This window comes from Eschrichtius robustus, chromosome 3 (assembly GCF_028021215.1).
Source record: "Eschrichtius robustus isolate mEscRob2 chromosome 3, mEscRob2.pri, whole genome shotgun sequence".
NCBI lineage: Eukaryota > Metazoa > Chordata > Mammalia > Artiodactyla > Eschrichtiidae > Eschrichtius > Eschrichtius robustus.
Genome location: NC_090826.1, coordinates 106,843,215 through 106,855,701, shown reverse-complemented (window position 1 = coordinate 106,855,701; position 12,487 = coordinate 106,843,215). Strand labels below are relative to the sequence as shown.

General features: G+C 37.6%; 1 pseudogene; it reads right to left on the bottom strand.

Annotated features, from left to right (window-relative positions):
• LOC137760637 (flavin-containing monooxygenase 5-like) overlaps positions 1-12,487 on the bottom strand; it is a 41,979-nt pseudogene that overhangs the window by 11,848 nt on the left and 17,644 nt on the right.

Sequence of the window (12,487 nt, the reverse complement as noted above, 5' to 3'; positions counted from 1 at the left end):
TTATGCCTCCCTGAAAAGCCCCCTATCCCCTTCATTCTCCAAAGCCTATTCATTTTTAAGATCCAGATCAAGTCTCCCTCCTCCATGAAGATACCACTGACTGTTCTGGCTGATAATTTTCTCTCCATCTTCTGAACTTCTCTAGCACTTGTCACCTGTCCAACTCATTTAAAATCGTGGAACAGTAAAGCTGAAAGCAACTGGACATCATTTAATCCAAAACCTTCAGTCTTTATTTTGCCTTTGACATTGTTTACATTATTACAAAAAAACTTATTTATATTGATATTTAACATTATATATTCTTATCTTTTATCTTTCCAAATGTGTTTTCTCCAAGGTGGGAGGTAGAGCATATACACCCTTTAGTCCCCAGCCTATCATCAGCATCACTTCCTTTTGTTGAGAATTGTAACCTGTAAGTCACTGTACTAGGTCCTTTATATTTTTATTTAATCAATACAACAACCTCTTGAGGTAGGTACTGTTATGTCCTTTTTATGGATGAGAAGCATGGAGAGGATGAATAACTTGCCTGAGGTCATGTAGCTACTAAATGGTAGAGCTGAATTTCCGACCTAAGTCTGACTGACTCCAAAGCCTGTGCTTAAGTAATGTTTCATCGATTATTTAAGGGAAAAACTGAAGATTACAAGTAGAACCACAGGAAGCTGGTCTGTCTTTCTGTTATCTGCTGGCTAAAGTCCACATTCAGAGCTGATAAAAGTTTGGTATTCAACTACCTGGCAAAAGCATCACTTTCTCTATATTATAAAACTCTCTGGAGATAGTTTCCACGGTTGTAAGCTATATAAGTGCATTGTTTTATGGTGTTTTGTCTAACCCTTCATGTTAAAAGGTGACCGGTCTATAGAGGGATAATCATGTACTTCATACATATATTCTCACCGATGGTGACCATAACCGCTATCATAAATAAGCACTTTTACGTGTCACAATTGAAAGAGCCTGCGTGATGTTAGAAATCAAATAGTTTTGTGTGCAGTCTATATAACTTTTTCAATATAGGTTATGAGTAATGTAAATGCTCAGAGCTTCAGTTAAAAAGTTCTCTATGTATAAAATAGTGACAAAAATACATACGTCACAAAGCTCTCTCAGACACAACCACCTTACCTCCACCCGCTCTTGCTGCCTCGTTCTTTGGCAATTTACAATTGCTCAGTGCTTGTAAGGCCCAGCTCCTCTATAACTGACCATTTAACAAGCCAATGGTATTAAAGAAAGCTCATGCCTTCGGTCCCCACCACATACCTTGTACATTCTTTTATCATAGCACCCATACCCTTTATTGTTTATATACCTATCTCCTAATAAATGCTTGTTGAATTAATTCATGGAGTAATATATTAAATCAGTTTTGTGGTGATCAATGGGGATAGACCGAGAGGAAGTGTTACTGAACGGAGTTTGTGGGTAAAGTTCATTTAACAAAGTTGTGGCATTAAACTTCTATTTTTAAAAATAATTTTAAAACAATTTGTGTAGAAGCACAGCTTAATTAAAGTTACTGAAGAACAACCAGGCATTTACCTATTGCCAGCAAAATTATGATTCAATAAAGACATGAATAGCAAAATGTATCAATAATGTCTTTTTCTAGGAATTTATAATGAAGATACTTTCTTCCCAGTTCAAAATCTATCATACAAAAAACAAAACAAACAACTCAAAAACCGCAAGGACATAGAAACTGCTTTAGAGTGAATGTTATTCTGTGTTACCTAATTGTATGCAAAGGCTGGGGAGAGCTGCTTGTATGTGCTACAATGCAGTGGTTGCTTTTCATACTGATATCCATGTTGTCTTTTTTTTTTTTTTTTTTTTTTAGTTCTAAAGACCTGATGAGAGTTCACTTTAATGTAACTGACTAGGAAATTTGATTGTTTCAGTGACATAACATTTTAAGGTAATAACTGGAATTATGACTAATTACATTATAACAAGACATATCATGGACACCAAAGACATTGACAGATTTCTAGGAACTTCATACAATTTTGGAAACATATTAATAACATGTATCCATAAAAATATAAACTAAAGAAGATTAAGCATTGCTTCTTATTTTCCCAAGAAACTGTAAATAAAATTTAATAGGGTCTCATGTAGCCAGAAGGAGGCAGTGCCCCATTTAGAGGGGTGATTGTTATGTCAAAGTGATCTCCTACAGGGAACTCGTGACACTGCAGGGTTACAGAATCATCAGTCTTCTTTCTCCTAGACATGGTACTGCCAGTCTTCTTAGTTGATAGCTGAATGTTTTAAGTGCCATAAAACAATCACAGAATTGATCTATGTACCCTTTCTAGCTCCTGGGTAGATTTCTTTTACTAAACTAGTCAGCTCTTTCAAGGTTGCATTCAACCAGGTGTACCTCTGTAGCTCACTGGATTATACATTTCTGCAGGAGGACGTGTCCATTCCGTGGTGGGAGACATTACTGGTGGTGAAAACACACAGCAGCAGCAGGTATGTCTTCTCTTTTTTCTTTTTTTTTTTAATAGATCTTTATTGGAGTATAATTGCTTCACGATACTGTGTTAGTTTCTGTTGTACACCAAAGTGAATCAGCCATATGCATACGTATGTCCCCATATCTCCTCCCTCTTGAGCCTCCCTCCCATCCTCCCTATCCCACCCCTCTAGGTCATCACAAAGCACTGAGTTGATCTCCCTGTGCTATGCTGCTGCTTCCCACTAGCTAGCTATTTTACATTCGGTAGTGTATATATGTCGCCCCAGCTTCCCCCTCCCACCCTGTGTCCTCAACATCCTCTATGTCTAAATCTTTATTCCTGCCCTGCAACTAGGTTCATCAGTACCATTTTTTTTTTTTAGATTCCATATATATGAGTTAGCATATGGTATTTGTTTTTCTCTTTCTGACTTACTTCACTCTGTATGACAGACTCTAAGTCCATCCGCCTCACTACAAATGACTCAATTTCATTTCTCTTTATGGTGAGCAATATTCCATTGTATATATGTGCCACATCTTCTTTATCCATTCATCTGTCGATAGACACCTAGGTTGCTTCCATGTCCTGGCTATTGTAAATAGTGCTGCAATGAACATTGTGGTACATGACTCTTTTTGAACTATGTTTTTCTCAGGGTATATGCCCTGTAGTGGGATTGTTGTCTTTAGAAGGATTAGATTGCTTCTTTTTTCCATTTGGGGAGTAAAGAAGAGTGAAGAAGAGTATTCCCCCACCATCCTATGAGTGAAAAGCTTTCAATGACTGAGTACACTTTCCTTCAGATAAGAGCATAGCACTTCTGCTGGCCAACAGGTGATCCACACTCCAAATGCTGCATTCTAACAAGCTCTCCCAGCAATCACCTGGTCTTCTTCAGAGCCAGAGGCACACTCTGAAGAGACAGCTGAGTGAGATTATGAGCACAGTCTGTGGTCATGACCAAATTCCTTAGTGTGAGGCCAAATGAATGATGGGAATCTAACTTGTAACCTTGGCTCCATCACATCATCAATCATAATGTTGCCAACTGAGGCAATGAAACCAAGCCCTGCATTTGCCATTGGCACTGATGGGCTGTGTGCAGGTATCCATACACTCTGCTGGGTCCACCTGCAGCTTCCTTGGTGAAGCAAAGTAAATAATTTACTAATTCAAACCTGCTTGGCTGTGTGGCTAATTTCCACAGCCAGATCGCTTCCAGAATTCCCAGTGCCAATTATAATGACTCTTTCCAGTGAAACTCTCTGGATTCTTATAATCTCGACTATGAAAGTATTGTCCTTTGAACTTCTCAATTCCTGCAAGAGAAGGGAAAATAATTACTGGGTGATGGTTTATCTGATATCATTTGTTAAATCATTCATTTTTTTTTTGCAGTGTGTAGAGTTTATGCATATATTCTCTGTATGTTCTCCTTTTACTCAGGTGCACTCTTGCCTTTCTGAATATTTTTGCCTGTTTTCTTTTCCCATAGCCTCAGAGTGTAACCTTGTGATTTCCTTATCATAAGTAGTCTGCTTAATTCAGGATCTGTTAGTATTTTGGACCTGTGGACTCACAAATCCAAACTGCTTCAGAAAATCTCCATTCTCTTTTGCCTTTTCATCCTATTTTTTTTAATTGAAGTGTAGTTGACTTATAATATTATAGCAGTTTCAGATGTACAACATAGGAACTTGATATTTTATAGATTTTGCAACATACAAAGTTATTACAATATTACAGTGTTTTGACTATATTCCTTGTGCTGTATATTACAACCCTGTGACTGATTTATTTTATAACTGGTAGTTTGTATCTCTTAATCCCCTTCACCTATTTTGCCCATCCCCCACCCCCTCTTTTCATCTTCTCTAAATACCTACTTCCATTCCAATGAGAGTATATATGTTTTTATATACTCTAGAGTATGCATAGAGTGGTTTTTTCCCCTCAAAATGAAAATCCAGGCCAAAGACTGTAATTAAACTCTTTCTTTAAGCTTTCTTTGTTTTCTTCCTTAGAAACTCAATATTTCTGTTTGTTACTTCAATTGCTAAAAAAGCCTTCATTCAACCTAATGCAGATCAACTCTTATTATCCTTAGGAAAACTAAAATCATTGTGAAACTAAATATAGAGCCTTCTGATTTTCCTCTAGTCCCCCAAATTACTGTTATCTCTACCTCCTAAATAGCATTAATACAAGTTACCCCATCATCTTTCCGAAGAATATGCAGAATTAGGATAAGCCTTATTTCATCCCAAGGTAGGAATCACTCAGACAACAATCCTCCCATTCTTTAGGGATCAGGTCACAGGCATAGTCCAAGTGTCTTCCTTCCTGGTAGGCTACTTACCAGGGAAGGTTTCCAAGGGTAAGTGAGCATTGGTGTGATGACCAGTGCAAACCATAACTCCATCAAAGACATTCACCTCCTTTTTCCCTTCAGATACCGTGACGACCTCCCATTGGCCTGAAGTGGAGAAATCAGGCTGCTTCTTCACACTGCACATGGTGGTCTAAAAAGAAAAGGGATAGCCACAGGAGACTATAACCACAGCCTATATAGTGGACATCTTCCCTGACAGGACTCTCCTTGCAGAGGGTAAACAAAGGGCGGATACCACATAACAGGCCTCATGCAGGGGTATTTGATTTTCATACTCCACAAATCAGAACTTTTTTGTTTGGGGCTGTGGTCAGAGTGAGAAAACTTACATGAGGCAAGCTAAATAAAACATAGAGTTGGCAGACTAATGTTGCACTCTCCTCTGCTTCTAGAAAAGTGCAGATTACTAGTTCTCTTGGACCATACCCTAAGGCAATGTGATACTTGAATAAAGTTTGGGCTTCTCTTGTGCTTCTGAGACACTCCATGCACTAAATGCCTATTCCTCCCCATATCCCCAGACATCCTGAGACTCTCTGATGCCTTCTTACCTCAAGTCCTGTTCTCACTGTCTGGCCTTAAACTTGTGACTGAGCTAGAGGGCTCCCTTTCCTAATAGAGTAGGAAAACATCTCAGTGGCTCATATTTTATGTAAATGAACCTCTCTTTGACTCCCATAAATGCCCATTTTACAAGTAACTATAAAGAAAGAAGGTGTGAGATGGGATAGTCAGTGGCACAATTTTTAGCTTTAAAAAATAATAATAAATATGGGTTACTCTACCCAGGTTAAGGAAACATTAAGAATGTGTTCCTGTGTGCTTCTCGGGTTTATGAACATAATGTCTTGGTTGACTAATAGAGATACCCCTCTTGTATACCCAAGCCTTCCTATACTATTTATTGTTTTTCTCTATCACGTTCTTACTTTTACACAGGCTGGTGCTTCTGCCTGGATCATCCTTTTATTCTTTCTCCATTTGGAGATACTCACCCTTCAACATTTAGCTTGGTATTATCTCCTCTAAGAAAATTTCCCTGGTGCCTGATGCCTCATGCCCTGATGGGTTAAGTGTCCCTCCTCCGAGCTGCAATGAATAGATTTCAGTGGCATTTATCACTCTGTAACTCTTTATTTTTAATAATTATGTTTACAATTAAATTTCATTTTTCTATCTCCTTAACTAGACTGTGAAATCACTAATTTTTTTGTTTTTGTGTCTTCAGTGCTTAGTATGGTAACAAACCTGTTCAATAAGTGTTTAAACAAGTGAAGAGAAGGACCACTAGGCTGTAAATGACTGACTTTGGAAGTCGTCACTGGATATTGCCATTTTAATTTTGTCATTAAACAGAAAAAGGCATGATTTAGTAGAATGATAAGAAGGTAGAAGATTTGGGCTTTTTGCCAGCTGTCAGAAGTATTGATTCTTTTATGGGCATGGTTTAGAATGATAGGAATATCACGGAAGACTTTACAGCAGGAAGGAACCAATGAAGTGATCTAGTACAATCATCTTGTTTTACAGATAAACTTAAGACACATCGGCATTGAGGAACTTACTTGTCTGAAGTCACAAGTTGATTAGTGGTAGAGCATAGACTAGAACTCAAGTTTTTGCTTCCCAATTCCATGTTCCTCCCTGTATGCCAGAGTTAACTTATTTGCTTCCTCATAACTTTTCAATACCTACTTCACTGGGTTGTTGTGATCACATAAATAATGCACTGGAAAGTACTTCAGAAACTATGAAAGGGCTAAGCAGCAAGTTGTGGAACAAGTTGTGGAACCAGAAGGTTTTAAAGTTCCCATACCTGTCAGTTCCCCTCATTGTTTTATTGTAATCAAATGATATAGAATGAAGGCAATGAAATGAAGGTGGCTTCCCGGATCTGCAGTCAAAATACATAGAAGAGGGACCTTTCCATGAATATTTTCAGACACAGAGAAGACACAGAGTGGAGTCTGGATAGGATAGATACATGAGCATATCAAACCAATCTAAGCACCGGTAAATGAGACCGGTTATTCATTTACTTGACGAACAACTCAGAACACAGAGATACCCATGAAATTCCCTACCTTAAATCGAATGTACTGTAGAAGGTCAAATTCATTGGCATACATCCTGAAATACTCCAGGACCTGGGAGTTGTGCATGAAGTTAGGATAGTGATCTGGGATGGGATAGTCACTGAAGCACATCATCTCCTTAGAAGTATTGATGATCACTGACTTGTAAATACAGGCCCTTCCTTCTTCAGGTTCTTCCTGCAGTAAATAAAAAGCATTCATAGCAACATGAGAATTAAGGTCATGGTTTATAAACAGCCAACAAACATTTGAAAATGTTTTCTGAAAGAAATGCCAATTAAAGAAAAGTCCCCTCCCCACAACCCTTCACATCTCCCAGTATTTGTGCCCTCGTGCAGTCTCTTCCCCTTGAATCTAAGCTGTCTTCATGGCTTGCTTTTGACCAACAGCATGCAGTTGGAATGACACTGAATGGCTTCCAAGACTAAGTGATAGGTAGTCTTGCAGCTTCTGTCTGGGTCTCTTAGAAAGTTTGCTCTGGTGGAAGTCAACAGCCACGTAAGAAGTCCAGCTACTCTGAGATCATCATCCTGTGAGGAAGCCCGAGCTAGCCACATGAAGAGCATGTTTGGGATAGAGAGATGTGCAGCCAGCCCCCAGAAGTTCTAGTTATCCCAGCTGACGTTCTAAATATGTGAGCAGAGAGGTCATAGCACACGTCGTCTCAGCTGTCACCTGATTGCCATGACATAAGACTCCAAGTGAGAACTGCCCATCTGAGTAATAGTCTTTTAAATAGTATATATATTTCAAAGCCTTGGGAAGTTTCAAGAGTTTCATACACTTGCCACATTGTTCTCCAGGAAACACTATACTAACTTACATTCTGTCCACTGTGTGTTCTCATTTTACCTCGTTTTTACTAAATTAAAAGACAATTACTCAGTGTTAGCAAAAATGAGGTGAAATGAGATCTTAGTACAATGTTTTCTGGACAGCAATGTGGCAAGAATATGAAACCCTTGCAACTTAGCCTTTTAAAGAAAGATTCAGCATTGTAGACCAAGATTTATGTTAAAGGATGTTAATGATAGCATTATTTATAACATAAAAATGAAATAAGTTAAATGCCTGCAATATTGTGATTTATAAGAAATATATATTTGGTTATCCAGATGGTCAAAATATATTTCTCATATATATTTGGTCTTTCTCCACAGTTCCTGGCTCAGAGCTCCCAATACTTTCCTAATTTCCTAACTGTTGAGAGTGATAAAATGTGCCCTTTGTTATGTTAATATGCTGACTTTTAGAAAGCAACTAAGGATAGGGGCTGGTTACCAGTGGAGCAAGCACTGTGATTAGAGGGTTGTAACTTTCAGTTGCCTATCCCCTGACCTCTGGGGAGGCGACAGGGGCTGGAAGTTGAATCAATAGCCAATGCCCAGTGATTTAATCAGTCATGCCTATTTCATAAATCCTCCATAAAAACCCAAAAGAGTGGGGTTCAGGGAGCTCCCGGCATGGTGAACTGAAGAGATTAGGGAAGAGCGGTGTGCCTGGAGAGGGCATGGAATCTCAGCGTGCTTTCCCCTGTGCATCTCTTCCATTTGGTTGTTCCTGAGTTATATTCACAAACCGGTAATCTAGTGAGTAAATGGGTTTCCTGTGTTCTGTGAGCTGCTTTAACAAATTAATCAAACCCAAGGAAGGGGTTGTGGGAATTTGTGATTTGTAGTCAGTTGGTTAGAAGCATAGGTAACAACGTGGCTTGAGAATGGCATCTGAAGTCCAAATCCAAGGAGGGGGTCGTTGGAACCTCCAATCTGTAGCTGGTTGGTCAGAAGCCCAGGTAATAACCTGGGCTTATGACTGGTGTCTGAAGTGGGTTCGAGGGGGCAGTCCTGTAGGACTGAGCCCTCAATTTGTGGAATCTGATGTTATATCTGGGTAGGTAAGCATCAGAACTGAGTTGACCTCTTGAACATCCTACTAGTGTTTGAGAATTGTTTGCTGGTATCTGGAGACCACCCCCTGCCCACGCACACACACACACACATTGGCATTGGTCTCAGAACCATTTAATGCCCAACAAAATACACTGTAATTTGAGAACCACTGCTCCAGATCTGTGCTACCTGAAGTAGGATCTGTGGACTAGCAGCAGGGGCATCACTTGGGAGATTGGTAGAAATGCAGAATCTCAGGCCCCATCCCAGACCTACTGAATCGGAACCTGCCTTTTAGCAAAATCCTCAAGTGATTCAGATGCATCTGAAAGCTGAGAAGCATTGCTCTAGCTGACATTAAACCCCAGTTCACTGTTCTTTCCCCATCAAGATTATCTTCTTTGCTTCCTCAAAAACTTCTAATAACTACCTCATGGGGGTGTTGTAGTGATCACATAAAATAGCACCATATCTACCCAGATTGTTATATTAGTCTGTCACTGAGATATCACAAACGATGACTTTTCAACTCTACTAGAATTTTTAAAAATTGTTTTGATTATGGAAAATTACCTTAACCAATTTGGACCCCCTCTTCTCTTTTTATTCCAGAAAAAGATATTTGGATGTAACTGAACATTAAATGGCCACAAAGGAGAGTGTTTATTGGTTTTGCCCACATTAGAGATGATTTTCCTTCCATTTTTAGAGAAGAATTTTTCAATTTCAGAATCCTGAATAGATCATTCCAATTTCTCTGCCCCATACTTCAAGATCTCGTTCCCTTTGGCTACTAATAATGTTTATACGAGTCTTTTCTAATCTACCTATCTATTTCAACCAAAGTGTTCTTTCTAGGGTATGGTTGTATCTCTGCCCTAATTAAAATTTTGGATACTGCCCCATTTTCTCTAGTTTATATTTTTCAGCTTAGGATTCAAAGACCTCCGTAATGTCTTAGAGTCTATTCTTTATCTTCCCAACTAGATTGTAAGCCCCTTGACTTGTATTCATGATCTTCCCCACAGCATATAAAATTGTAAATAGCACTTAGTAGATATTTAATAGATGTATGTTGAATTATATTGAGAAAGGTACATATAGAAAAAGGAAGTAAATTTCACAAAAATGCATAACAGACTAATGAAATACATAAAAATTCATTTCAAAAACAGTTAAATGAGATGTTTTTATCTTATTCACAAGAATTTGCTGTAAGGAAAACTGAAAAATAATATAAAAACAAATGCATAAAGATATTCATTTTGTATTATTTAAAATAGCAATGAATTAGAGACCACTTATTGTAAAATGCCTTCCCCCAATAGGCAAGTTATGGTATCTCAATATGATGCGGAATTTGTCTTCCATGCCACTCCTTAAGTATCCTGCTAAATTCAAAGCTGATCTTTTCACCCCACTACTTAATGGCTTCGACTCATTCCATTTGGAAAACCAAATTTCTTATTTTGAAATTCAGCATATTTCACAATCTATCCCAATCCACCTTTGTATCTTCACTTAGTGCTCTCCTCAATTAATTTCAAGCTTCTGAGTCATTAAATTGTTGTTGAAACTTTCCAGACTCTTTCACAACTTTAAACTTTTGTAACACTACAGTACTGCATCTTCATTTGGAAAATTCCTATCTATCATTCAAGAGTCACATCAAATGTCACTTCTTTGGTGAAGTATTTCTTGTTCTCTCCACAGAATTAAATGCCCCATTCAACCTCCAAGCTGCAAAAACTTTCTGCTCATATTGCCATCAAGGCAACTTAGAACACACGATGTTCTGAATTTGTTTCTATGATTGTGAGGTACCCGAAAGTAGTAATGGGTTTTATTTTTTTGTATCTCTATCATCAACATAGTACCTGATGTATAGTGAATGGTTAATAAATGCTTTGAAATGAATTAATGAGTGAATTAAAGATATTGAATTTGGAGACACTTAAAACTATGATTTTGAAATCTGTGTAGGAATAGTGAAAATGGCCTATGATATAACTTTAAGTGGAAAAAGTAATATTACAAAATTAAGGTCACATTCTAATCACCAAATATATAATATTATGTGTGCCTGGGGCAATTGTATACCTATGTCTAACCATGTTTATATAATTACACACTGTATAATCTCTCCCCTGTTATACGAGTATATTTTATTTATTTGAAATCAATAAAACTTGAAAATAGGAAAAACAAATTGATTTATTAAGGAGGTAGGATTTTTTCTTTATTTTTGGAGAAATGTTGTTTATATAACACCTTCATGATAAAAAACTTCAGCAAACTAGGAATAGAGGGAAATATCTTCAATTTGATAAAGAACATCTACAAAATACCTGCAGCTAACAGTGTACTTAATAGCGAGAAAGTGGACAATTTCCCCATAAAATTGAGAACAAGTTAAGGACAGCCTCTCGTACCACTTCTATTCAACACTGTACTAGAAATCCTAACTAATGTAATAAGATAAGAAATGGAAATAAAAGAATACAGCCTGGGAAGGAATAAATAAAATGATTTTTATTCACAGATGATATGACTGTCTAGGTAGAAAATCCCAAAGAATTAAAAAAAAAATTCCTGAAACTAATAAGCAATTATAGCAGTGTTGCAGGATACAAGGTTAATATACAAAAGTCACTTACTTTCCTATATACCAGAAATGAAAAATTGGACTTTGAAATACAGTACCGTTTATAGTAACACCCCCCAATTAAGTGCTTAGGAAAAATCTAACAAAATATGTATGAGACTTATATGCAGATACCATAAAACAGAGAAGAAGAAAATCAAAGATATAAATAAATGGAAAGATATGCTGTGCTCATAGATTGGAAGACTCAGTATTGTTAAGATGTCAGTTTTCCCAGCTTGATCTGTAGATTCAACACAATCCCAACCAACATCCCAGCTAGCTATTTTGTAGATATTGACAAACTGATTCTAAAATTTATGTGGAAAGAAAAAAGGTCTAGAATAGCCAGCTTTGTCCTGAAGTGTGGACTGTGCATAGTAACTTTCTTCCAAAGAGTATAGTATGATAAGGGAGAAAAAAAAGAGCAACTTTACAGTGGTAAACCCTGTTTGCTAGGTCGTCAAGGTTAACATCAATCAATGTGATCAGTTTGATAGCATGTACCATAGATATGACGTGATGAGAATAGCACTTTGCCTCTAGGGTCTTCCTCCCCAAAATTCATAACCCCAGTCTAACCATGATGAAAAAGTCAGAAAAATCCCAGTTGAGGGACATTCTATAAAATACCTAACCAGTAATCCTCAAAACTGTCAGGGTCATCAAAAACAAGGAAAGTCTGAGAAATTGTCACAGCCAAGAGGAGCCTAAGGAGACATGACAACTACATGTAATGTGTTGTCCTGGACGGGAACACCTGGAACAGGAAAAGGCCATTAGGAAAAAACCTAAGTAAATCTGAATAAAGCATGCACTTCAATTAACAATAATACATCAATATTGGTTCATTAATTAGGACAAAGGTATCATGCTAATGTAAGATGTTAATAATATCTGGGAGATTGGTTCAAGATGGTGGAGTAGAAGGACATGCGCTCACTCCCTCTTGCGAGAGCACCAGAATCACAACTAACTGCTGA